General features: G+C 43.0%; 1 protein-coding gene across 1 annotated transcript in view; it reads left to right on the forward strand.

Annotated features, from left to right (window-relative positions):
• Positions 1–26,330, forward strand: part of LOC124797974 (dystroglycan 1-like) — a 137,896-nt gene that overhangs the window by 4,764 nt on the left and 106,802 nt on the right. The gene's annotated exons all lie outside the window — the stretch shown is intronic.

A 26,330-nucleotide genomic window follows, 5' to 3' on the forward strand; every position in this document is an offset into this window, starting at 1 on the left:
TCACACACCGTAAGACGTAATGTAGGAACCGGCCGCGTTGGCCGAGCGGTTGTAGACGCTTCAGTCTGGAACCCCGCTGCTGCTACGGTCGCAGGTTCGAATCCTGCCTCGAGCATGGATGTGTGTAATGTCCTTATTTATGTTTAAGTAGTTCTCAGTCTAGAGGACTGATGACCTCAGATGTCCTATAGTGCTTAGAGCCATTTTTTGTAATGTAGGAAATGATACGAATTGCCCTTTAACCTTGATTATGAGTACCACTTGTAATCTTTCCTCGGAAAACTCCTCGTCTCCTCGGCATCGTCGACAGTAATCACTCGAAGTTAATCGGCGGACGTGCTCTGATGGGAAACGACTTCGTATCGCCTGCGAAATGCAAGCCGACGTGCTCTCCCTCACACGCGGGCGCCGCGCCGAACGCATTACGTTAATCGGAATCCGCTTCACAAACGGGCGAAACGGCTACCCAATACTCGCCAACGTCGGAATTCCATCCAATCGCGTAAAGTAGCACGATCTCTCTCTCTCTCTCTCTCTCTCTCTCTCTCTCTCTCTCTCTCTCTCATTCCCTGTCAGTTTCGCCCGTTTTCAATTGTAACTTTGCCAAATGACAAATTTAATTAGCTGCTACAGGAGTGAAGAGCTGACGTGACGCAGTCAATCTGTCGGCCCGATTCCCGGATCCGGCCGCGGCTGGCCACGCGTCGCGCGTCCTGCCGATTCGTCGCCGGAATTCGCCGTTCTTTCATCTTTTTGTATCGCGTCTGACTGCGTGAATGGCAATTAACTTGCACGCTCCTCTCTCGCTCTCGCTCTCCGGTATGCGGCGCCGCCCGTATCCGTCGCGCTTTCAATTTCCCCCGTGCATTATGAAGAGATTCGGAATTCGACCGTCACGAACAATTACACTCGATTGCGGATCCAATTAGACTGAGCACCGTTCTTCTCAAATTGGCTGCAAAAACTCTTCCGATTACGCTGGCAAAACCGAAAAGGCCCGATCTGCAGTGCGTGTCGGCTTTCGCAGGCTTTGACAGCGGCGATTCATCTTGTGCCCCTTCGTGGCCGCCCGTGTCAAAGCACTCTCATCCGTCAAAGGGCGTAGTCTGTCTTCGATTATTCGGATCCAAAGTACCGAGCGAGGCAGCGCAGCATTAAAGCATTCGGGAAGATGGCGTTTCAAATCCCAGACCTGTTATTCAGATTTACACTTCCTGTAGTTTCCCCAGATCGCTTAAGGCAAATGCTGGGATGGTTCCTTTGAAAAGAACAAGGCTGAGTTACTCTCCCGTCTTTCACAATCCGAGAGCGTTTGTGAGAGTTAAGACGCGTTTACACATGCCACTCTAGTGGCGTCACCGAAGTTGCTTGTGGAAACACCCAGATTCCCGTGGCGCTACCTCGAGTGATACTACTTTTAGCCATGCCACAAAAGTTAACAGCGCTTCAACTTTGTAACGTCACTTTCCTTCTCCCACGACCGATTAACGTCAGAAGAGGCCTCTGTCTTTGAAGCGAACAGGCGTATTTGATGCTTCCATATTTATACTTGTATATTACGAAGAAATGTAGTTTCAGAGAAACGCAGCATTTGGGATCTCTCCAGAACACATTTTTTTGAGTACGGTTTGTTATGCTACAGTGGTAGGATGTGCCACTTGGATGTACACCTGTCCCAGCTTGAATTATTTCAGGCAAATCGCGGGGTGGTTCCTATTATAAGGCCACGGCTAATTACCTGCGACATCCTTGTCATTCTAGAAATACCTGTCTGTAAATGTCTATATATGTGAATTACTTTAATTGTGTTCTTCTTAAATTTAACACCAGTGCATGTCTTATAACCTTGTAAAACAGATCTACAGATACATAAAACCACTACCGCCACATAAATGTTTTGCCACAGCGGTTATGAGCAAATATTATTTAATTTACGTGTGGCCGAGCGGTTCTAGGCGCTTCAGTCTGGAACCGCGCGACCGCTACGGACGCAGGTTCCAATCATGCCTCGGGCAAGGATGTGTGTGAAGTCTTTAGGTTAGTTAGGTTTAAGTAGTTCTAAGTTCTAGGGGACTGATGACCTCATATGTTAAGTCCCATAGTGCTCAGAGCCATTTCTGAACCAATTACATGATGCACAGACAGAATTTGTGTGTGGGTAAGCAAATATTATTTATTTAGTGAACGGCGATTTTTCGTTTCACAGTAGCTCACTTTATTCTAAATGGTGTAAGTTGATGCAATATTGGCACTTTACTGAGGTAATCAAATTCTAACACTTGCCCGCCCAGTAGATCTGAGTTATGAAGAACAAGGTTATTGTGGCAGTATTATTTCATATTGAGTGTAGCTTTTAATAAAGGTAATCAAATGTCAGTAAATGATTGTAAGCGTAGGCTTCCGCGGCCATTGTCTTCTTCAATAAAATTCTTCAGGGTATCAGACCGCATCGTCATAATTTAAAATGCGCCAGTAAATGCGTCAGTAAATGAATCCAAAGATGTAAACCCATCTTCTTCTGAAATACACATAACCTAAAGACAATTTAATAACAACTACGACTACATACCTGGAAACATACATGTCAAATAACGCGTCATAAAGAGACTACATTACGGCAAAGAGGTGGAATATCCCATATATCATAAAACTTAACCGAAATAATAAAAACCCATACTTACTAAAATTTCACGTTCGAGAAACACCAAATAATAAAGCAATCTGACACTTTTAGGACGAAAATATACTGGCAGTACACTTGATTGTACGCAACATTAGATACGTTGGCCCCTATGATCGGGGATTTGTCAGATGGGAACATTTAAAATCCAGAAATAAAACCGATCACATAAAATGGCAAGTCATGCTATGAACTGCACGCTGACTGGTGGGAAACGGAGAGTGTGAACACCAGGAAAACAAGGCAGGTTGCGCGTGCGACGAGATGGAAGTACATTTGCGGCGTAAACAACTAGTACGGGGAAATGCATTGTGGGAGCGGGAGTGAAAGAATATTGAGAAATAAAGTATGTTAAAGGACGCTATTGTAAAGTAAAATATACTAACTTACATTAAAATCCTTATAAGACAACTAGTACATTATCGTACGAACAGTAATAAAGTTAATGCGTGAAAACGATTTGATAAACGCACGTGACGATGAAAGAGATTAGTGCGTGGGTCATGGTACAGTGAAAAATATACAGTAACAAAAGTGGCTAAAATCAATGTCTTCGCAAAATATAAAACTACGCCGCCCCTCTCGGTATAATGCTGTGGAGGAATTACGAGAGCGTGCTTGAAACTAATGGTTCCGAATTTTTTACGTACAAACTCTTAAAACTTTTTAATTAAAACTAACGTTATTAACTTTCTACATCTTTATACTTCATACGTATATATTTATTTCTTAACACACTCACCCTGGTAACGAACACATTTCTCCCAACGAGAAACCAGTTTGTTGATTACGTCGCCGTAGCGCTGCAGCCATGGACTGTGAGGCTGGTCCCGGCGGAGGTTCGAGTCCTCCCTCGGGCAAGGGTGTGTGTGTTCCTCCTTAGGATAATTTAGGTTAAGTAGTGTGTAAACCTAGGGACTGATGACCTTAGCAGTTAAGTCCCATAAGATTTCACACACATCTGAACATTTGAACGTAGATTGTTTGACTTTGTTGCCTGAGCCACAACTTTACCTCTTCTTGTACCGTTTTATCATCATCAAAGTGAAGTCTTCGAAGGTTTTCTTCAGAGTTTGGAAACAGAAAAAAAATCTGATAGGGCCAAGTCGAGTCCGTGTGGAGAATGATCGGTGACAGTGAAGCCGTCGTCGGATTGCTGCAGATATCGCAGCGCTCTTGTGTGGTTCGGCGTTGTCATGCTGAAGGAGAGGATACTCCGTCTGTGTACGAACTCTTCGAATTCTAAACACGATTATATCACGCTGTTACGCACCAACATAGTTACATTGCACAGCTCCATGTTACACGCTACAATTCGGAGCCCTTTAGAGGCAGAGGGTTGCAACTATGTACGCATGAAGAATAAAGATTAAGAATGTTAAATACGTTTGTCCAGTTTGAAAAGCAGCGTTTAACAGTTTTCACATAAATTTGGAGCAGTTCAGGCTGCAGTCGCTATTAATCACAGTTTTTGTTAATAACACTGTGGTCTCTGTATACATACCACGAAAACCGCTATCTTAGGTTTTTTATACTTCTTATTTTCGTTAATTCGTGCCAGCTTCGTTTCTTCCGACCTTCCTCTTGACAATATTTTGTTAATCTCATACTTGACAACCTTCTTCCCTCTTTTATGTATGATGGTTTTGCTCTGGGTCTAGTTCTGTCCTGGAAACTTGCAAAAGCCTGATTTTTTTTAAATAAAATCGCCATGTTATGTATCTCTGATTCCTGTATTCGCATTTCTACCTGATCCCTTTGTATCTGTTGGTTCTCTGTGACAAGAAACTATATTATGTGCTGTGTTAAATTCCCTTGGTCTATTCTAAGGGTGTGTCCGAAGACCACGCTCCTTCTTTTCCTGATAATATACGAGATTCTCTCTATCTTAGTAAACAATTCATGGCTCGCTTTTTTAATCTGACCATCTTTTGTTCTTTGAGGTCTCAATATCCACCTGAGAATCTTTTTGTCCAACAGTTCCGCTTTCTTAAATACTCCGGCTTATATTTGGTTGATTTTCTACTCAGTATAAGGGCCCAGGGCGGATTACTATCTGGTAATGTCTCAATTTTCCATTGATCGAAATATTCTAACATAGATGGTCATAGGTAGTCCTTGTTTTTACTAGGGCCTCCATTGCTTCCTTTTCTGTAATCGTAGTTGCTACTCTTTCTCCTAAGTATTTAAATCTCTCGATCTCGTATATTTTCCTTCCTCCTATTGTCTCGCATCTAGGAGCTGCCTTGATGTTTGTCATATACTGCGTCTTTTCGATAGCGATCTGTAGGCCTGCATTAGCCGCTTGTCTCTGGAGTTGGATGGTTTGGTTAACAGTCTCTTCTAATGATTCAGACGATATCACGATATCGTCTGTGAATGTTAGACAATCTACCCGTGTTCATTTTGCCCTGTGTCCCTGTCTTACTCCACCCACTCCTTTCATTTCGCGTCGCCATTTCCTCATCACCTTAAAAGAGCACAGTTAAAGAGCGAAGGGAAGATTTCGTCTCGCTGACTGACACCGGTTTTAATCTTTATGGTCTCTGAAAGCTTTCCTCCCGAATTGACCTGGGGTGTTGGGTATGTTACCGTGTTTGTGGTCAGTTCATTGGTTTTCTTTATCCAAACCCATCTACTCTGAAGTTTGGAACATTGTTCGTCTACCTACCAACTCATAAACTTTCTTGAAGTCTACGAATGTCAACATCAAATTCTTGCTCCTCTGTTTCTGATACGCGATTACCAGTTTCAGAATCAAAATCTATTCTGCGCGTCGTCCCTCCTTCCTGAAGCCTCCTTCGTACGCAACAGTTTATGGATTTAGTTTTTCAGTAAAATGAAGATGAAAATTGTAATGAAAGTGCAAGTTTAACGCCGCATTGCAATTTATTGGCCGGCATCAGCTTTTAGTATCGCTCTTCACCCGTGAAAGGATTTTGACGTATATGTCGTACGGATGTTGTCAGAAAACCATTGGGAATTTTCCGTGGTACTGACGTCACTCTGCTAAAGGGAAGTCTGTTAAGGGTTTCCAGAATTTATAGGTTGTGCTGTGTACCAAATGGAGAGGTGAAACAAGGACTTTGTGTTAAAAAGACCGATTAACGTTCCCAAATATTTATTAAAACTAAGCAGTCACGAGATAATAATAGATTAAAACATTAACCATCAGTATTAAGTACACTCTTCTCAGTTTTATGTCCCAGTGGAGTGATTAATGAAAGATCAAATGAAAATAATCCCCAAAGATGTTGAATTCAAAACTACAGCTGGTTTCTTTAAGTTTTCAAGTTTCTTAAAAATTTAAAAACAGCAATAATGATTTAAACAAACTCAGTCAGTGTAACAGACATAAAATTCTGTTACCAATGAAATATAAATGAAAATCAAGATTTTAATAACACTGTTTACACAGCTTGCACACAATAGAGGCAAATAACAGTGACAATAATTTAAAAGCTTTCGGTAAAATGCTAAAGGCTTAACAGTCACTAATGTAATCTCTTACGACCGAACTCGGCCAACACTATCGAGGCGCCCCAGTCAGCTGTAGAGCCGGTAACATAAATTGCCATCGTTCGCCATACAATGACAGATAGTACAATGACAGATAGCGTCGCATTCACCCTATTGACAACATTTACTGGATATGCAACACCCATCCAAGAATATCATACTTGTACGTGACACATTTCTTTAGATAATATGAAAACATCGATAGTTAATTCCTCGAAACCAACACCACTAATACCTGATCGGCACCGGAAATTACCGAAGTCGCAAAACATTTACGGTGAGCGCGTTGACGAGAATAACCTCTTCCTTAATTCAGTTTCCCATAGTAATATGCAGTTTCCTCACGTCATAAGTTAAGCAGTAATATAACATCAAGATTTTTACACAAGGAACTATATCCATCAGCGTACAGAGTTTAATCAAAAGATATGGGATGCTTATAGCAATCACTTCAATAAGTTTACACTTCATTTAATTGTGAAGACACAGCCACGCGCAGTGGCCGCGCGGTTTGAGGCAATTAGAGGTCACGGATTGCGCGCCCCCTCCCGCCGTAGGTTCAAGTCGTCCCTCGTGTGTGCGTGTGCGTGTGCGTGTGCGTGTGTGTCTTGTTCTTAGCATAAGTTGTACCCAGCGGACACCAAACGTCTTCCCGCACCGGAAGCCGCGAACTAACCCGCACACCACGGTCCTCCTATTTCGGCCAGCGGTGGCGCCAACTCCCAAGTCGCAGATGTGCCAATGATCGGCACAGCTGGCACCACTCTTAACCTTCCGCACCACTACATATTGTCACAAGGAATTAGCGCCTGCGGATAGGCAACCCAACAAACAGATTTGCCAAGCGGACTGCTGTCGCGCCTTCCCAGACGATTCGTGTCACTGAATTGCACGCACGTATTGACGTTTGCCGCCTCACAAACAGTCTCCGTGTTGTAATGTGAGTTACAGACTTAGATAGATGTTCTATCTACATATGTGTGTTTTTACTCGTAGTATGTCTCGTAGATTTTATTCTGGTGTCTTTCGAGACCTTACAGGCACTGCTCAGTTTACAGATTGAATAACATAGCAGACAGTCTACAAAGCTATCTCATTCGTTTCTCAACCGCTGCTTTCCTTTCATGCCCCTCCACTCTTATAACTGCCGTCTGGTTTCTGGACAAGTTGTAAATAGTTCGTTCCCTGTATTTTACCAATGTTGTCTTCAGAATTTCGAAGACGGTATTCCTGTCAGCATTCTCGAAAGCTTTCTCTAAATTTACAAATGTTGTAAATCTGCGTTTGCCTTTCCTTAACTTATCTTCTAAGTCGTAGCATCAGTATTGCCTCGCATGTTCCTACATGTCTCCGGAATCCAAATGTGAGGACACGCGACGCAGTAATGGCCTACGCCTTAAAAGATAGGTTACGGAAAGGCAAGCCTACGTTTATAGGATTTGTGGTCTTAGAGAAAGCTTCTGACAATGTTGACTGGAATACTGTCGTTGAAATTCAAAACGTAGCAGGAGTAAAACACAGGGAGCGAAAGGCTATGTACAAACCAGACGGCAGTTACTAGAGACGAAGACCACGAAACGGAAGCAGTGGTTGACAGTGGTGGGAAACTGAGTTGTAGCCTATCGCCAATGTTACTGAATCTGTACATTGAGCAAGGAGTAAAGGAAATCAAATTTGACATAGGAACTAAAGACCAGAGATAAGAAATAAAACTTTGAGGTTTACCAATGACAACAAAGGACTTGGAAGAGTTGTTGAACGGAATGGATAGTATCCTAAAAGGGGAATATACGATGTACACCAACAAAAGCAAAATAAGGATAATAGAATGTAGCCGAAATAAATCAGGTAATGCTCAGGGAATTGATTAGGAAACAAGACACTTGAAGTATTACATGAATTTTGCTATTTGTGCAGCAAAATAACTGATGGTGGCCGAAGTAGAGAGGCTGTAAAATGTAGGCAAGAAAAGTATTTCTAAAGAAGAGAAATTTGTTAGCATGGAATGTAGATTTGACTATCAGGAAGTCTTATCTGAAAGTATTTGTGTGGAATATAGCGCTGTATGGATGTGCAATAGTTTAAACAACAAGAGAATACAAGCGTTTGAAATATGGTGCTATAGAAGAATGCTGAAGATTAGATTGGTAGGTCACGTAACTAATGAGGAAGTACTGAATAGAATTGGGGAGTCAAAAAATCTCGGCTAAAGGAAGGGATCGCTTGGATGGGACACATTCTGTTGTAATGTAATAAGATAAAAATAGTTGTGGGTCTTTTTCTTTACTATCAGTGTAATGTAATAGCATGAATATGAGCCGTGACGTATAAAAAAGAAACACACATTAATGCAATGGCTCAGTATAAAAGAGAAATAACTAATCTAGAAATATAACTAATCTAGAAATATTGTTGTTGTTGTTGTTGTTGTTGTTGTGGTCTTAAGTCCTGAGACTGGTTTGATGCAGCTCTCCATGCTACTCTGTCCTGTGCAAGCTTCTTCATCTCCCAGTACCTACTGCAGCCTACATCGTTCTGAATCTGCTTCGTGTAGTCATCTCTTGGTCTCCCTCTACGATTTTTACCCTCCACGGTGCCCTCCAATACTAAATTGGCTATCCCTCGATGTCTCAGAACATGTCCTACCAACCGATCCATTCTTCTAGTCAAGTTGTGCCACAAGCTCCTCTTCTCCCCAATTCTATTCAATACCTCCTCATTACTTATGTGATCTACCCACCTAATCCTCAGCATTCTTCTGTAGCACCACATTTCGAAAGCTTCTATTCTCTTCTTGTCCAAACTACTTATCGTCCATGTTTCACTTCCTTACATGGCTACACTCCACACAAATCCTTTCAGAAACGACTTGCTGACACTTAAATCTATACTCGATGTTAACAAATTTTTCTTCTTCAGAAACGCTTTCCTTGCCGTTGCCAGTCTACATTTTATATCCTCTCTACTTCGACCATCATCAGTTATTTTGCTCCCCAAATAGCAAAACTCCTTTACTACTTTAAGTGCCTCATTTCCTAATCTAATTCCCTCAGCATCACCCGACTTCATTAGACTACATTCCATTATCCTCATTTTGCTTTTGTTGATGTTTATCTTATACCCTCCTTTCAAGACACTGTCCATTCCGTTCAGCTGCTCTTCCAAGTCCTCTGCTGTCTCTGGTAGAATTACAATGTCATCGGCGAACCTCAAAGTTTTTATTTCTTCTCCATGGATTTTAATACCTACTCCGAACTTTTCTTTTGTTTCCTTTATTGCTTGCTCAATATACAGATTGAATAACATCGGGGAGAAGCTACAACCCTGTCTCATTCCCTTCCCAACCACTACTTCCCTTGCATGCCCCTCGACTCTTATAACTGCCATCTGCTTTCTGTACAAATTATAAATAGCCTTTCGCTCCCTGTATTTTACCCCTGCCACCTTCAGAATTTGAAAGAGAGTATTCCAATCAACATTGCCAAAAGCTTTCTTTAGGTCTACAAATGCTAGAAACGTAGGTTTGCCTTTCCTTAATCTTTCTTCTAAGATAAGTCGTAGGGTCAGTATTGCCTCACGTGTTCCAACATTTCTACGGAATCCAAACTGATCTTCCCCGAGGTCGGCTTCTATCTGTTTTTCCATTCGCCTGTAAAGAATTCGCGTTAGTATTTTGCAACTGTAACTTATTAAACTGATACTTCATTATTTTCACATCTGTCAACACCCGGTTTCTTTGGGACTGGAATTATTAAATTCTTCTTGAAGTCTGAGGGTATTTCGCCCGTCTCATACATCTTGCTCACCAGATGGTAGAGTTTTGTCAGGACTGGCTCTCCCAAGGCTGTCAGTAGTTCTAATGGAATGTTGTCTACTCCGGGGGCCTTGTTTTGACTCAGGTCTTTCAGTGCTCTGTCAAACTCTTTACGCAGTATCATATCTCCCATTTCATCTTCATCCTCTTCCATTTCCATAATATTGTCCTCAAGAACATCGCCCTTGTATAGACCCTCTATATACTCTTTCCACCTTTCTGCTTTCCCTCCTTTGCTTAGAACTGGGTTTCCATGAAAGCTCTTGATATTCATGCAAGTGGTTCTCCTTTCTCCAAATCTCTCTTTAATTTTCCTGTAAGCTGTATCTATTTTATCCCTAGTGAGATAAGCCTCTACATCCTTACATTTGTCCTCTAGCCATCCCTGCTTAGCCATTTTGCACTTCCTGTCGATCTCATTTTTGAGACGTTTGTATTCTTTTTTGCCTGCTTCATTTACTGCATTTTTATATTTTCTCCATTCATCAATTAAATTCAATATTTCTTCTGTTACCCAATGGTTTCTACTAGCCCTCGTCTTTTTACCTACTTGATCCTCTGCTGCCTTCACTATTTCATTCCTCAAAGCCACCCATTCTTCTTCTACTGTATTTCTTTCCCCCATTCCCTGAAACTCTGTACAACCTCTATCTCTTTCAGTTTATCCAGGTCCCATCTCCTTAAATTACCACCTTTTTGCAGTTTCTTCAGTTTTAATCTACAGGTCATAACCAATAGATTGTGGTCAGAGTCCACATCTGCCCCTGGAAATGTCTTACAATTTAAAACCTGGTTCCTAAATCTCTGTCTTACCATTATATAATCTATCTGATACCTTTTAGTATCTCCAGGGTTCTTCCATGTGTACAACCTTCTTTCATGATTCTTGAACCAAGTGTTAGCTATGATTAAGTTATGTTCTGCGCAAAATTCTACCAGACGGCTTCCTCTTTCATTTCTTAGCCCCAATCGATATTCACCTACTATGTTTCCTTCTCTCACTTTTCCTACTGACGAATTCCAGTCACCCATGACTATTAAATTTTTGTCTCCCTGCACTGCCTGAATAATTTCTTTTATCTCATCATACATTTCGTCAATTTCTTCGTCATCTGCAGAGCTAGTTGGCATATAAACTTGTACTACTGTAGTAGGTGTGGGCTTTGTATCTATCTTGGTCACAATAATGCTTTCACTATGCTGTTTGTAGTAGCTTACCCGTACTCCTATTTTTTTATTCATTATTAAACCTACACCTGCATTACCCCTATTTGCTTTTGTATTTATAACCCTGTATTCACCTGACCAAAAGTCTTGTTCCTCCTGCCACCGAACTTCGCTAATTCCCACTATATCTAAATTTAAACTATCCATTTCCCTTTTTAAATTTTCTAACCTACCTGCCGTATTAAGGGATCTGACATTCCACGCTCCGATCCGTAGAATGCCAGTTTTCTTTGTTCTGGTAACGACGTCCTCTTGAGTAGTCCCCGCCCGGAGATCCGAATGGGGGACTATTTTACCTCCGGAATATTTTACCCAAGAGGACGCCATCATCATTTAACCATACAGTTAAGCTGCATGCCCTCGGGAAAAGTTACGGCTGTAGTTTCCCCTTGCTTTCAGCCGTTCGCAGTACCAGAACAGCAAGGCAATTTTGGTTCGTGTTACAAGGCCAGGTCAGTCAATCATCCAGACCGTTGCCCCTGGAACTACTGAAAAGGCTGCTGCCCCTCTTCAGGAACCACACGTTTGTCTGGCCTCTCAACAGATACCCCTCCGTTGTGGCTGCACCTACGGTACGGCTATCTGTATCGCTGAGCCACACAAGCCTTCCCACCAACGGCAAGGTCCATATTATTAACAGTGTAATATGTTGTTTAATTTAGCCCGACGCGGTAAAGCACTCAGTAAACCAGCATAGTGCCCAGGGGTTACGGAATTGTAAATATTCATTTGTTTAACTATTAAAACACCACAGATATTCCTCAGTATATCCCTAGTCGACGTCAAGTTAAAAGTCGTGCGTTTATAGCACCAGAGAATATTTCACCAGTCCGTTCACTGTACAACAATAAATTCCGTAATTCAAAATCGTGGTTTCGTCTTGATTCCCAATATAAGATAACAAGCGTAGCTTTTGCAAACAAAATCTTATACCAGAACTAGAATCCTGTGACCAGTCCTTCCTGCCTGGGATGTTATCTTGCAAATTTGAGAAAATCTGAAAGTGAATTTTATTAAATTATTTACAGTGACCGCCAGGCTCGTAGAATATGAAAGAAAGGTTTAGTTTTCTAACCGGCGGCACGTCTCTACGATGAGCTAAAACAAAGTTCTTAATTATTTTTTAAGATGGCGCCTGACAATGAAGAATTTCTGTTAAGGCCCATGTCTACACTAGACTAGCAAGGTTTAGGATTACAAACGATTTCAACACAGACACAATTTTTAAGTCACAAACAAGTCTATTTTCAGTTTTGTTAATAACTTACATTGGCTGAAACAGCAAGATGAACCTTCGTTAAACGCTCCTTACGGTTCGCGTCCAGATCATAAGCCAGAAGAAGAATAGTAATGACAAAAGAAGTAAGAGTTCAAACACAGAATCTCCATTCCATAGAATAGGTATACATTGTAGCATAATATGTTGTTCCTTGGTAAAACTTGCAAGTTACTCATACAATACTTATCGTAAAAACATGTAATCTATAGATTTCACATTCATGTCCACCCAGGAGAAACAGTACAACATCAAGGGATCGCCAATTTAGTATTGGAGCGAAGGGTGTGCGTGGGGGCTAAAAATCGTAGAAGAATACCAAGAGATTAATATACACTCCTGGAAATTGAAATAAGAACACCGTGAATTCATTGTCCCAGGAAGGGGAAACTTTATTGACACATTCCTGGGGTCAGATACATCACATGATCACACTGACAGAACCACAGGCACATAGACACAGGCAACAGAGCATGCACAATGTCGGCACTAGTACAGTGTATATCCACCTTTCGCAGCAATGCAGGCTGCTATTCTCCCATGGAGACGATCGTAGAGATGCTGGATGTAGTCCTGTGGAACGGCTTGCCATGCCATTTCCACCTGGCGCCTCAGTTGGACCAGCGTTCGTGCTGGACGTGCAGACCGCGTGAGACGACGCTTCATCCAGTCCCAAACATGCTCAATTGGGGACAGATCCGGAGATCTTGCTGGCCAGGGTAGTTGACTTACACCTTCTAGAGCACGTTGGGTGGCACGGGATACATGCGGACGTGCATTGTCCTGTTGGAACAGCAAGTTCCCTTGCCGGTCTAGGAATGGTAGAACGATGGGTTCGATGACGGTTTGGATGTACCGTGCACTATTCAGTGTCCCCTCGGCGATCACCAGTGGTGTACGGCCAGTGTAGGAGATCGCTCCCCACACCATGATGCCGGGTGTTGGCCCTGTGTGCCTCGGTCGTATGCAGTCCTGATTGTGGCGCTCACCTGCACGGCGCCAAACACGCATACGACCATCATTGGCACCAAGGCAGAAGCGACTCTCATCGCTGAAGACGACACGTCTCCATTCGTCCCTCCATTCACACCTGTCGCGACACCACTGGAGGCGGGCTGCACGATGTTGGGGCGTGAGCGGAAGACGGCCTAACGGTGTGCAGGACCGTAGCCCAGCTTCATGGAGACGGTTGCGAATGGTCCTCGCCGATACCCCAGGAGCAACAGTGTCCCTAATTTGCTGGGAAGTGGCGGTGCGGTCCCCTGCGGCACTGCGTGGGATCCTACGGTCTTGGCGTGCATCCGTGCGTCGCTGCGGTCCGGTCCCAGGTCGACGGGCACGTGCACCTTCCGCCGACCACTGGCGACAACATCGATGTACTGTGGAGGCCTCACGCCCCACGTGTTGAGCAATTCGGCGGTACGTCCACCCGGCCTCCCGCATGCCCACTATACGCCCTCGCTCAAAGTCCGTCAACTGCACATACGGTTCACGTCCACGCTGTCGCGGCATGCTACCAGTGTTAAAGACTGCGATGGAGCTCCGTATGCCACGGCAAACTGGCTGACACTGACGGCGGCGGTGCACAAATGCTGCGCAGCTAGCGCCATTCGACGGCCAACACCGCGGTTCCTGGTGTGTCCGCTGTGCCGTGCGTGTGATCATTGCTTGTACAGCCCTCTCGCAGCGTCCGGAGCAAGTATGGTGGGTCTGACACACCGGTGTCAATGTGTTCTTTTTTCCATTTCCAGGAGTGTATTAAGGCTTTCACAGAATAGTGTACCATGGAGAGTTGCATTAAACCAGTCCTCGGACTAGAGACGATAGCACCAACAGGGGCACTTACGATTGACTATGTATATCCAACACCTTCCAGTCCTGAAAAATAAAATGGCGGAAAATATTTTTTTTTCGTATTGGTACTTCAGACTACGATATTATTTAAAATAGCCGTACGTTAATGTCTTAAGCTCGAAAAAGAAAATGAAATGGTTAAAAGCATCTAAACGCATTTCACTTTCCAGAGTGATTCTTTCACTCTGCAGCAGATTGCACTTATGGGAACAACGCGAGAAACGCACGCTTAAGCATAAATGCAGCTGCTAACCGAGCCTGCAGGTCGCGCTGTTGTGTTTGCTCACTAACGACGCCTGTACAGTGTCCTCAATACGTTACAAGTGTCAGTCGTGGTCAGAACAGAGATCGGTGTAGCGGTGAGTGCATTATGTCGAACCTAAGCGAACTCGAACGTGGGCAAGATGTTGGTGTTCGCGTGGTGAACACTTCTCTAACCAAGTGAGCCGAAGTGTCTGGTGTTGCGACAAGCGCCTTATCGAATATTACTGTCGCTTGCAAGGAAAGCGGAAAAACATCTGATGTGTTGGCAGAAGAGCCAACACCGTGTTGCTAGAGGAGGCCGAAATGCACTCGTTTAAGCTCACGCAAACTGGCGTGAGGTCTGGAACAGGACAATGTAATTAATATAGCCAATAAGGTACGTTGCTGCTGGAATACTTAACTTTAATCCATAATTGGTGTACATCGCTCTTGACGGTACATGTTTTACAATCTCAATATAAACTGGTAATGGCGCCTTGCTAGGTCGTAGCAAATGACGTAGCTGAAGGCTATGCTAACTATCGTCTCGGCAAATGAGAGCGTATTTGTCAGTGTAGCATCGCTAGCAAAGTCGGCTGTACAACTGGGGCGAGTGCTAGGACGTCTCTCTAGACCTGCCGTGTGGCGGCGCTCGGTCTGCAATCACTGACAGTGGCGACACGCGGGTCCGACGTATACTACCGGACCGCGGCCGATTTAAAGGCTACCACCTAGCAAGTGTGGTGTCTGGCGGTGACACCACAACATCATCCGCTAAGTCACAACGCGGACGAAACTGAGTGCTGACTGATGGTGGCAAGCGGTCATTGAAGAGGATTTCACTAAAAATAAGAGGACGCAGCTGTAAAAGTAACTGCAGCACTGAATGTTTCACTCGCGAACCCTGTGGCACCGAAAAGACACAAGGGAGCTCCTTAAGAAAGAATTGATGGGCGAACTGGAAAACACTCATAAGGATGCAAATGCCAGTAAGAAGAAAATGTGGTGCAGCAACCACAAAACTTGCTCTGTGAAGCAATGGAAGAAAGTCATTTGGACGGATGAGTCTTGCCGGCTGTTGTGGCCGAGCGGTTCTAGGCGCTTCAGTCTGGAACTGCGCGACCGCTACGGTCGCAGGCTGGAATCCTGTCTCGGGCATGGATATGTGTGATGTCCTTAGGTTAGTTAGGTTTAAGTAGTTCTAAGTTCTAGGGGACTGATGACCTCAGAAGTTAAGTCCCATAGTTCTCAGAGCCATTTGAACCATTTTTTAGGATGAGTCTTGTTTCTCACGATTTCCAACTTCTGGCAGTGTTTACGTTCTACGAATGAAACATGGCGGGATTTCCGTGAAGATTTGGACAGTTGGTTAATTAAGCCCATCCTATGGAGCAATGTATGTTCCCCAGTGGAGACCCTGCGTACCAAGGCGACAGGAACCTTATTCACAAAGCCTGCATCGTCCAGGATTGGTTTTGTGAGCTCGACCATGAAGTTTCGCGTCTCCCCTGGTCGCCACAGCCGCCAGATATGAATATTATTAAGCCTTCGTGGTCTGCTTTGAAGAGAAGGGTGCGTCATCGCTATTCACACTAGGAGTGCAACATTTCCGTGTACTCGTCACGTCTGTGTGCCATTTCTATCCCGCATCACTATGTACAGTGGTAGACTGATCCTCGTTTGTTTGTGCATTCAGACCTTACTTTTATACCACAGTGGAAGGATAGAGTGTAAGCGAACATGATTTCAGCGAAAGCTTCGACGAAGGTTGTGACAACAGCAGCTTTCACATCTCATGCGCAGGTCGTTTAGCAGGTCGATTGAGTTGTGCATCCAGGCAAAAGGCATTGATTTAAAGACCTCAATTAAATAAACATTCCGTCACCAGATCATCTCCCTGAAATATCTACAGCAGGGTGCAGGCACCCTAAAACTTCGAAAGTTTCTAACTCCCTAACTAAAATTGATGGATAGTTGATTTAAACTGTTTTGTACACAGTTGCTTTAAATACGTCAGCCACATTATTGAAAGAAAATGATGTTCTATTTTAAAAAGCTGTAGCTAGTTGCTGTAACTCTCTGTAAAATAACTAAATAATCTCCGCGGAGAGAGTATAACATTTCTTACTTTTACCCATCTTAAATATTCCTTGGACTGCCTGCTGTGTAAGTTACAAATAAAGACACTTAACATGAAACCCATTGTATATGACGAGATTGCGTACAAAGCATTCAGACTTGTTATATGAAATAACTGCCGCTTTTTCAAAATGTTGTTATTGTTTATTTGAAGAGTGGAAATGGAAAATGTACTAAGTGCCAGATCTCATATTTGTCAGAAGAATGAAACAATGTATCTCTGTTTGTACACAACTGATTTCTATCCACAAAATTGATAAGATTCTTTGATCCCACAGAGTTGTGCTGCTCACCACAACACCGAAAAAAGTGATATAAATTAGAAAATAAATACTTTATTAAGAACGCTCTAATTGCAATACCAGGAAACTGATTGAATCTACGTGCCAGTAAGAAAGTTCCCAGAAGTCGATTGTTGCAAAGAAGAAAACAGCAATCAACCGCTCTTAATAATGCTGTTTATCCACACAAACAGCGCCCTCTACCGGTTTGGAATTGACAGCTTGGTCTTCAAATGGTTGGACAATGCACAGCCAACAACTAATGTAAACAACAACAAATGTAATATAAACGTGAACGCCAGTCTGAAGTTAACCTGGCGCTTTGTAACCGGTAAAAGTGCTACTAGTGTGAATAAGTAGCTCTATGAACAGTTTCTGGCTGTTGGTTTCGTCTTTCTTATTGTCACTTACAGACCAGTTAGTTTCCTGGTATGGCACCTAAAACGTTCTTAATAAACTATTGATCATCTAATTTGTCTCATTATTTTTCAGTGATGCAATGAGCAGCATAATTTTGTGGTATCAAAATATCTTCTCAAGTTTTAAGGTTTCGTACCATATTCAGTAAGAACGGAACCATCGTGTGTCCATTCTTACAGATCCCTTTTTCTCATGAACGTGTAGAGGTATCAAGTTGAAAAAAATATCTCACATACTAAGGTCTACGGTCCCTTGACGATGTAAAAAATTTTAGCTTCTAAGTCAATGCAGTCAAATGACATGGCAATTGTTTGTTTGTTGGCAACTCACTCATCAAAACTTCGCGTTGCGTAGAACCATGGACTTTCTCAACAAGCAAGGTTTCACAGTACAGGTAAAATAAAATATGCAAAAATTGTTAATCTGTAAAATTATATCACATTAATTTTTGTTGCCATTACAAACTTCGCTGATGACCATGATGTTGAGCGCCCCTCACCTCAGATTATCCAGATTATCCATTACAAACTTACATTGCATTCGTAATTCGGCAAAATCTCGGGAACTACTGTGGTGATTTTGATCTAGTTTTCAGTAACAAGGAAGATTTGTGTGTATAGTTCACAAAAGATTCGTGCTAATTGGCTGATCTACGAGGAAATTAAGTTCGCTGTGAAAGAGATGCCTCTGCCATCTAGCGGTGACAGATGAGGGACCGTCCGGCTACCTCGCGTATATATATATATATATATATATATATATATATATATATATATATATACGACTTCATCTGCTCTCGTCCCTTTTTGCATTACTACTAAGATCTGACTGTTTGCATTACTGCTAAGATATGACGGAAGTCTCCAGAGCCGAAAACGGCACATCCCGCCATGGGGGTATTCTTGTTACGCAAATGTCGAATTGTTCTGTGGAACGCTACAATGGATAGTTTAAGGGTTATCAGAACCTCATCCCAAACAACAGGAGCGCAGTCCTGCAACAATTACTAGTAGCGCTTTGGTCTGAAACATTATGGATGCTGTATGTGTCGTATATATATATATATAGTAATTGTTGCAGGACTACGCTCCTGTTGTTTGGGATGAGGTTCTGATAACCCTTAAACTATCCATTGTAGCGTTCCACAGAACAATTCGACATTTGCGTAACAAGAATACCCCCATGGCGGGATGTGCCGTTTTCGTCTCTGGTGACTTCCGTCATATCTTAGCAGTAATGCAAACAGTCAGATCTTAGTAGTAATGCAAAAAGGGACGAGAGCAGATGAAGTCAGGGCGTCTGCAATAGCTAGTTAGCGTAGCATGTTAATAGAACTCCAAAATCAATAAGATGGATGAAAAATTACAATTGTGAATACGAAATTATACAAAAAATTTAGACTTGAAATTAAAACTTTCTCGAAAGTCGTGGGATTCCTGGTATCTATATATTGATGTATCGATATCGGTAACAGAAAAAAATCGTCGAGATCATCGATTCCCAGTATTTGCGGAACCGTCATCATGCGAGTCGTACGAGCAGTTATCCAAATTTTTAATGCAAATCAGTTGTGAACAGAGTTAAATTGTCTTTCATTCTCGTGACAAATGTGGGAGTTGGCACTTACAACGTTCACCATCTCCACTATTCAAATGAACCCCAAAGCTTAGAGTGAGATGACAGCAATTATTTAATTTGAAAAGTATATTATTTCCGTTGCCCCCCCCCCCCAACCCCCCCCCACCCCCTATCCAAGGAAAAATCGTATTTAAACTAGCTTAGGCTCATTAACGAAGACTTTGTGCTACCAGCCGCTTGGATGCAACGCACCAGCTCATTTCCCTTCCGCGAACACCAAAAGGGGAATTCCCCGGTTCGAACTCGGTCGCTTTCGCGTCGGGCGGTAGCTTGGCGCACCAGACAATGGGCACGAGATATTTAATTCAGATCTCCGCACAGTCCCGAAATTCCATTAGCGAGATGGTATCGTTCTCACGGCACGACGCGAATATTGTGCCGCGAGAGCAGATTTAGGACTGGAATTTCCGGGCTATAATTAAAGAGGCTGCGTGCTCGCAGGTCGCGCGATGGACTGCCGGGCCCCTGCAGTTGTAAATCACCGCGCTCGGCCGGACCCGCGCTGCGGCGCTTCCTAGCGCACGTCCCCGCTATTCATCTCCACAGTCCGCCTAGCCCCGCCTACTCCTATTCGGCTGCGCGTCGTCTATCCTCCAGTTGTCATCTAGGACGTTTCCACCGCCCTGTCTGCGGGGGGAGGGGGGGGAGGGAGGGAGGGAGCGGTGTGTCTGCTCCGCTAAAACGCGATACATGCGCTTTTAGTGCCGGACCCAGATGTGCCTTGCTTATTTATGACGCAAGCTTCGTCGCGTATCTGTAAAACATTGTAAGTGTCCGCACCGCTGCAATTTTATTCGGGCGACGGGAACGATTACCATATTTCAACAGACTGCTTTGCTTTCGGTGCGTCTTCCGCAGACTTTCGGAAGCTTGCAGATGCACCCGTAAAAAGGAACGTTTGATGAACGGCTGTTCCATGTGCGACGATATACAGAAACGGGATGGCGGATGCGCTTTGTACTTTTTTATGAGGCTCTTCACAGGCGACGCAGTCATGTACAGGGGGCTAACAACGTATTACGACAGGTAAGGGGAATTGCTGATGATCAGTGCACTGTACAAGTTTGGCACTCGCCCCTCAAAGAATGTAAATAACAAACTGATAGTAATATATCCTGTGAGGTCATCAGACCTGCGAATTTTGTTGACTTCTTTTGTTTATGATACCACATGTTGTTTAGGGGACGTTCATTAAGGGGAGGTTTACTATCTTTGGCCCGAAAAAAAGCATGTTCTTTGAGAATTTTTTTCTCTGGATGTGTTATAGATATCAATGTCAAATTTGGTCTAAATATTTATTGATATATCCTCTACAAACTGGAATTTTTTTCGAACGGAAATGTCGAAGAGCAAAGGCGGAAATGCCGTCGGAACGAAACAAAATTTCGATGTAGACCTCCACGCGCGGTATGTCACAGGTCAGCCGGCTCGTCTGAAATCAAAATTGAATTGACGTTACCTAAGTATATAAGATTCTTTAGGAGTTGTACCTCGCTTAAGTTATTTCGACCATAGGAAAAAAAATGGCGGCCATTTGAAAAAAATAGCGTTTTTTTCATCGATTTTTCGACTTCATCGGCCAAGTAAAAATATTTATAGTGGATGGATCGGAATAAAAGTGGTACAACTCCTAGAAAATTTAGTTAACTTGGAACTTCGTCGGAAACAAAGAATCACGGCAATCGGTTCAGTAGATTTGAAGTTACCATACCGCACGATAAAAAAAAAGTCATTTCGAGATGAACGTGTTTGAAGTTTTGGTTCAGATGGCTCTGAGTACTATGGGACTTAACATCTGTGGTCATCAGTCCCCTAGAACTTAGAACTAGAGATGGGCAAAACTGTTCTTTTCAGAGATCGGATCCGAACTGTTCACTCCCTGAAATGAACTAGGTCTTTTTCATGACTCACCACTCATTCACAATAGAAAATAAATGGAAGGCACATTGCCCTTTAAATTTGGTTTATTCCAGTACTATACCTGTATTTTGATCCTATTTTGAAGTAACACAGATAATGAGTAAGAATTTTGTATTGTTTATTGAAATTTCCACGATATGACAAAGTTTTTGATTATCGATTTATTTTGCACTATCGTGGTTTTTTGGGTGATCGGAAAATGTTGTAACTTGAGATTTACATTAACAATGTATTTGGCTATAATGTATTAAAATTTCATTAACCTCGTACAAATACATCCCAAGCCACATATTTTTAAAGTGAACATTTCCTTCCGAAGACGCCCAAAATCGCAAAATCCGTACTACAATTAGAAAAAAAATATAAATTTGACTGTAAGACCAAAGTGCTGCATATAGCCTTATGCAGAATAAAACAAGGAAAATATTGGTGTATCACATTTTGCGATACGTTTATTGGTTCGCTCGTAATTAAAGTGTAAATTCGAGTGTCCATAATAAAAAATCCTATGGTAAGAGGAGTCGTCAGGAATCTCATCTGATCAGTTTAAACAAATATAAATAAAATAAAAACAAATGATGTATACATAACATAATTATGTGATATACATATCGGTATTAGTACGAAGAACAATATCCAGAATAGACGAACTCCGATGCAGAGGCGCTGAGTCAAGCTGGTCGAGCCGCGAGCTGTATTGCTGCGTGAGCTAAGACCGCAGAGACCAGAGTGACACCTGAGTTGCTTTGCTCAACGCTCTGGCTAGAGTCGAGAACGGTGGGGTGAGCGTAGAGCGAGCGAGTTCCGAGGGTGGGGGAGCGGTGAACGGCCACCACTAACCCGCTCCGAGACAAATCGTCCGTTCTCTTGCGAGCAGGTTGTTGCAATTAGTTCTTATGTTCTCCGCTAGGAGGCTCTCTGTCCTGTTGCTCGCATCAACTGCCCAGAGGGCAGGACGTGCGACTGAAACGTTCGACGGAGTGCGATGCTAAGTTAAGGTGCGCCAGACACTGCACGTGGCAGAGGAAGCACAGAGACGGCACGGCATATGTGAAACACAAAATCCAATGGAGCACTGCACAATGCAGGCAGCCAAGGCAGAAGCAGGGCAGAGGCCGGCGCCGGCTGTGTTGTGTGGCGTGCAGTGTGCTCTGACCAGCAGAGGCCCCGCTGACCTGCTCCGACTCTCTCTCTCTCTCTCTCTCTCTCTCTCTCTCTCTGCTGCGTGAAACGTTTGGAGCTACCGTTCTTTTTTTCTGAATCACTGATTGTTCACTCCTTTGAAAGATTCAACTCTATAAAACAGTTCAGGAGCGGATCCCCCATCTCTACTTAGAACTACTTAAACCTAACTAACCTAAGGACATCACACACATCCATGCCCGAGGCAGGATTCAAACCTGCGACCGTAGCAGTCGCCTGGTTCCGGACTGAGCACCTAGAACCGCTAGACCACCGCGGCCGGCCGTTTGAAGTTTTGACTACATATAAATGCAATGCTATGCAACGTACGTTCAATCTGCTATTCCGGGTCCATAAACTAGTCCTTCCTCTTCCTCATAGAGGGCGTTCTGCTCGATCTGGGCCATCCTGCGCTGCTCCAGAGCCGCTCGTACGGGCGGTGAAAAGCGGTTTTCGGCCGCTTGAATCCGGTGGTCGTCCGAATGCTTGGCGAACTGCGTCGAATAGACTTCCAGGGTGACGTCCATCATTGTCATGGTCTTCAGAATTGCTGGATACCCTTCGTTGAAGTTGGTGACTGCCAGGAAAGTCGCAATCTCCGCAGTCTTCGCACCAGAATGCAAACGCCTGGGGGCTAACTTCCAAACACACGCGTTCAAACTTTCATTTGAATTTTGTGTGTTTCCTCCCAAGCACCGGTACAATAACTCGTCCTCCGAGAGAAAAAAAACTGGCGCGTGAAAAAGGCCGATTTCAGGCAGGTACGTTTTTTTGTTCAACCGCGAATAACAAACATTTCCGTTCCGTATTCGGGAAAACCATTTCAGGGGTGGATTCTAAACACTTTTATGGATCCAAAAATGCAATTTAAAAAAAATCGATTTTTTGAACCTCCCCTTAATTACGTGAGGGACTTCCTTTAAAATTTTGGATCCCCTTTTCCCCCTTTTTCGTTTCTTTTAAGCAATGAATAATACACTCATGGAACACAAACATATTATTATTTGACGAGAGCACTGTTGCTCAAATTTTAAAAGTTGTTTGTGGTTTCATGTAACTTTTACCATTCTGATGAAGATAGTCTTAGAATTATCGAAAGATAGATAGTGCGGTTTAAAAAAAAAAACTGTGTGCAACCGGTGGACTGACTATTATATTCTGTATAATTTCTTATACGGGCACTGAGCTCACAGCCACAAAATGTTTAAAATAAAACATCATGAATAATACATTTCAATAAAACCATGTTTTATTTGTAAAGTGTATTAAGCAGTGTTTTTAACACATAACTAAAAAAAATTTATTTTAAACATGCCAACCCTTACGGACGGACAGACATCAATGGACAAAAAGGTTCCACGGGAATAGTATTAACTGTTCACACCTACCTCTGAATTATTGACCTTATATAGGGGTATACATATACATTAAATGTCAATTAACCCGAGATGTTAATATCTCAAGGCGGGTTACGTCGCAATCTCTCTATAGGTATATTAGGGATCAAAGCTTAAAACTCTTCAGGCTGAGCGTATCTTACGTAGCTCGTAGTCCAAGGAAATTCCGATCGCGTCTAACCACACCTCTGTATATCCCAAAATTAGTAGAGAGGTTGACTCCGCTCTAGCGGTCAATTTGTGGGCACTGAATATTATAAATACTTCAGAAAAATTGTCTTTTGGTGTAATTACGTGAGTTGAGACCAGAGATACTATTCTATTCGTTTATCCGTTACTATGTGAACCAAGGATGACTTAACACCAAGATCGGTAAACACAATTATCTCTGGTAATCGTATTAAAGTTCTCAAATGCAGGAAATTATTCATCATGTAATTTGTGCTAAATTTAGACGCCTCTTGAATAACAAAACTGCTAATATTTCACTGATGTACCCTATCAGATCGCCATGCTTAGAAATCATTCCTATATCCACAGTTAATAGCACTTCTCGTAAACTCGGTAAGTCAGATTAAACATTGATTTCTTGCAGGTATATAAATTTTCATTCAGTAAAAGTCACCGCTCTTCCTGATCTTCACACACCTCAGTATAAATAAACTGGAACCATCAATTTTCAAAATAATTAAATCTTAACACTTTTCTTTTAGAAGAAACACGTTTTGTTTCGTAAGAACATACACAAATGACTGCCATGTAAGCTTTTCAACGTACATCTGCCATCAAGCGTGGCCCTTTTAGAACAGTTAACATCGAACTCTGACAGAGTAGTGAAGTTACAACATTACATTTTCGTTTATTAAAAGTAATTTCGTTATTAAAAACATAGGCCCGCGTAGCTGCTGCGCCGCTCATGAAACATAATAAACAAACAAACATACACACACACACACACACACACACACTCACACTTTTAGGTTTCAAAACAAATCATCATAATTTATACAAACATTGTCCGTGTTATATTACACTTAACATGAATAAGTTCAGACGGATATTCGCCATATGTCATTGCTGCACTAACTGATACTGTAAAAAACCCTGCATCAGTACAAAACTTTACTTACTAAGATGATGAAAGACAGTTTGTTTGCACTTCCTTCAAACCGTATGATTACGTAGCTTTTAAATCTCTTGAGTTATATGATCACTAAAAAAATTCCTGTTGGTGAACTTCAGCTTAGCTTCCTTCCACAAACGCTTAAATTCTTGCTCGCTCGCCGTTTAACTCACACATTGCGAAAGTTTTGATAGAAACTTATGTTGAACACAATAACATCGGCTTTATATGCGCTGCAGAATATCACGACTGACTCACTGATTGACACCCGGTGATTTCGATCGCCGTGGTAGAGAACTCTCCGAATGAAATTTCACACTTGTGCGGCTCTTGTTTCAAATTGGAGACTCCCGGGAACGCACATGACTAAGTTCAGTTCAGAGAGATCATAAAGATAGTTGGGATTAATAATATAAAACAAAATGTTATCCATTATAATAATGTACAATAGTGTCCAAAATTAAAACAACAACCGGCTGTTTCCCCGATCTGTGTCTAATTCACGATATAATCATACAAACCGTCAACAACGTCGTTGCGGTCGTGTTCTGAGTGGAAGATGGCGTCCCGATAGACGGTCAACCACACCAGCAATGGCGTCAGGGCTCCTATCAAACGGGTTAGTATTTGCAGGGTAGTCCCGCATCCACAATCGCTGTGTACGCAGTCACAGACGGTGCAGTATGGCACAGAGAAGACGCCAACACTCTCTCCTGTGGAGAGCCTTAGGAAAAATGGAAACATGAGAGTGTCAAACTGAAGTGGCCCGATGGCTTAATGTGAATCGTTCTGTTGTTTCTCGCATAAGGGGACAGTTTATAGAGACCGAAACTGTATCCGAGAGACTAGGACAGGGCTGACCACGTGTGACATGAGACAGAGTGGACTGTAAGGACACGGCGGTATCGCCTTAGTACTGCACTGCAACTGGCATCCGACATCTGACCTCGGAGCATCCGCTGGACGTGTTGTATCGACGCAAACGGTGTAAAGAAGGCTTCAGCAGAATGGCCTTTATTGTTGGAGATCTGCTGTCTATCTTTGGGGTGTCTTCACAGAAGGGAACGACTAGAGCGGACCCGTCAACATGCCACCTGGACGGTCGAACGGAGGGCTCATGTTCTTTTCGCATATGAATCCCTATTTGGTCTTGAGAGTGATTCTCGATAGATTGGCAACTGGGGGGCACGTGGAACACGATTTCGGGACCCAAACATTATGGAAAGAGACCGATACCAAGGAGGATCTCTAACGGTGTGGGCAGCAATTATATTGACCACTCGAACACCTCTTCATTAAATCCGGGTGAATGAGCAAGAATTACCTGCTGTCACGTACTGTGAAAAGATCTTGGGGTCTCATGCGCGGTTGTTGCGAGGTGCTGTGGGCCCAGACTTCGTATTGATGGACGATGATGCTCGACCTCACAGAGCACTGGTGGCTGATGTTTTTTTGGAAACAGAAGATACTGCACGCATGACGTGGCCTGCTCCCTCTCGCGATTTGAATCCCACTGAGCATGTCTGGGATGGACTAGGGAGACGGGTTGCATCACGTCTACATCCACCAACCACTCTCCACGACTTGTGAGCAGCTCTGCAGGAAGAATGGGCATTA

The sequence above is a fragment of the Schistocerca piceifrons genome, chromosome 5, assembly GCF_021461385.2.
Source record: "Schistocerca piceifrons isolate TAMUIC-IGC-003096 chromosome 5, iqSchPice1.1, whole genome shotgun sequence".
Classification (NCBI taxonomy): domain Eukaryota; kingdom Metazoa; phylum Arthropoda; class Insecta; order Orthoptera; family Acrididae; genus Schistocerca; species Schistocerca piceifrons.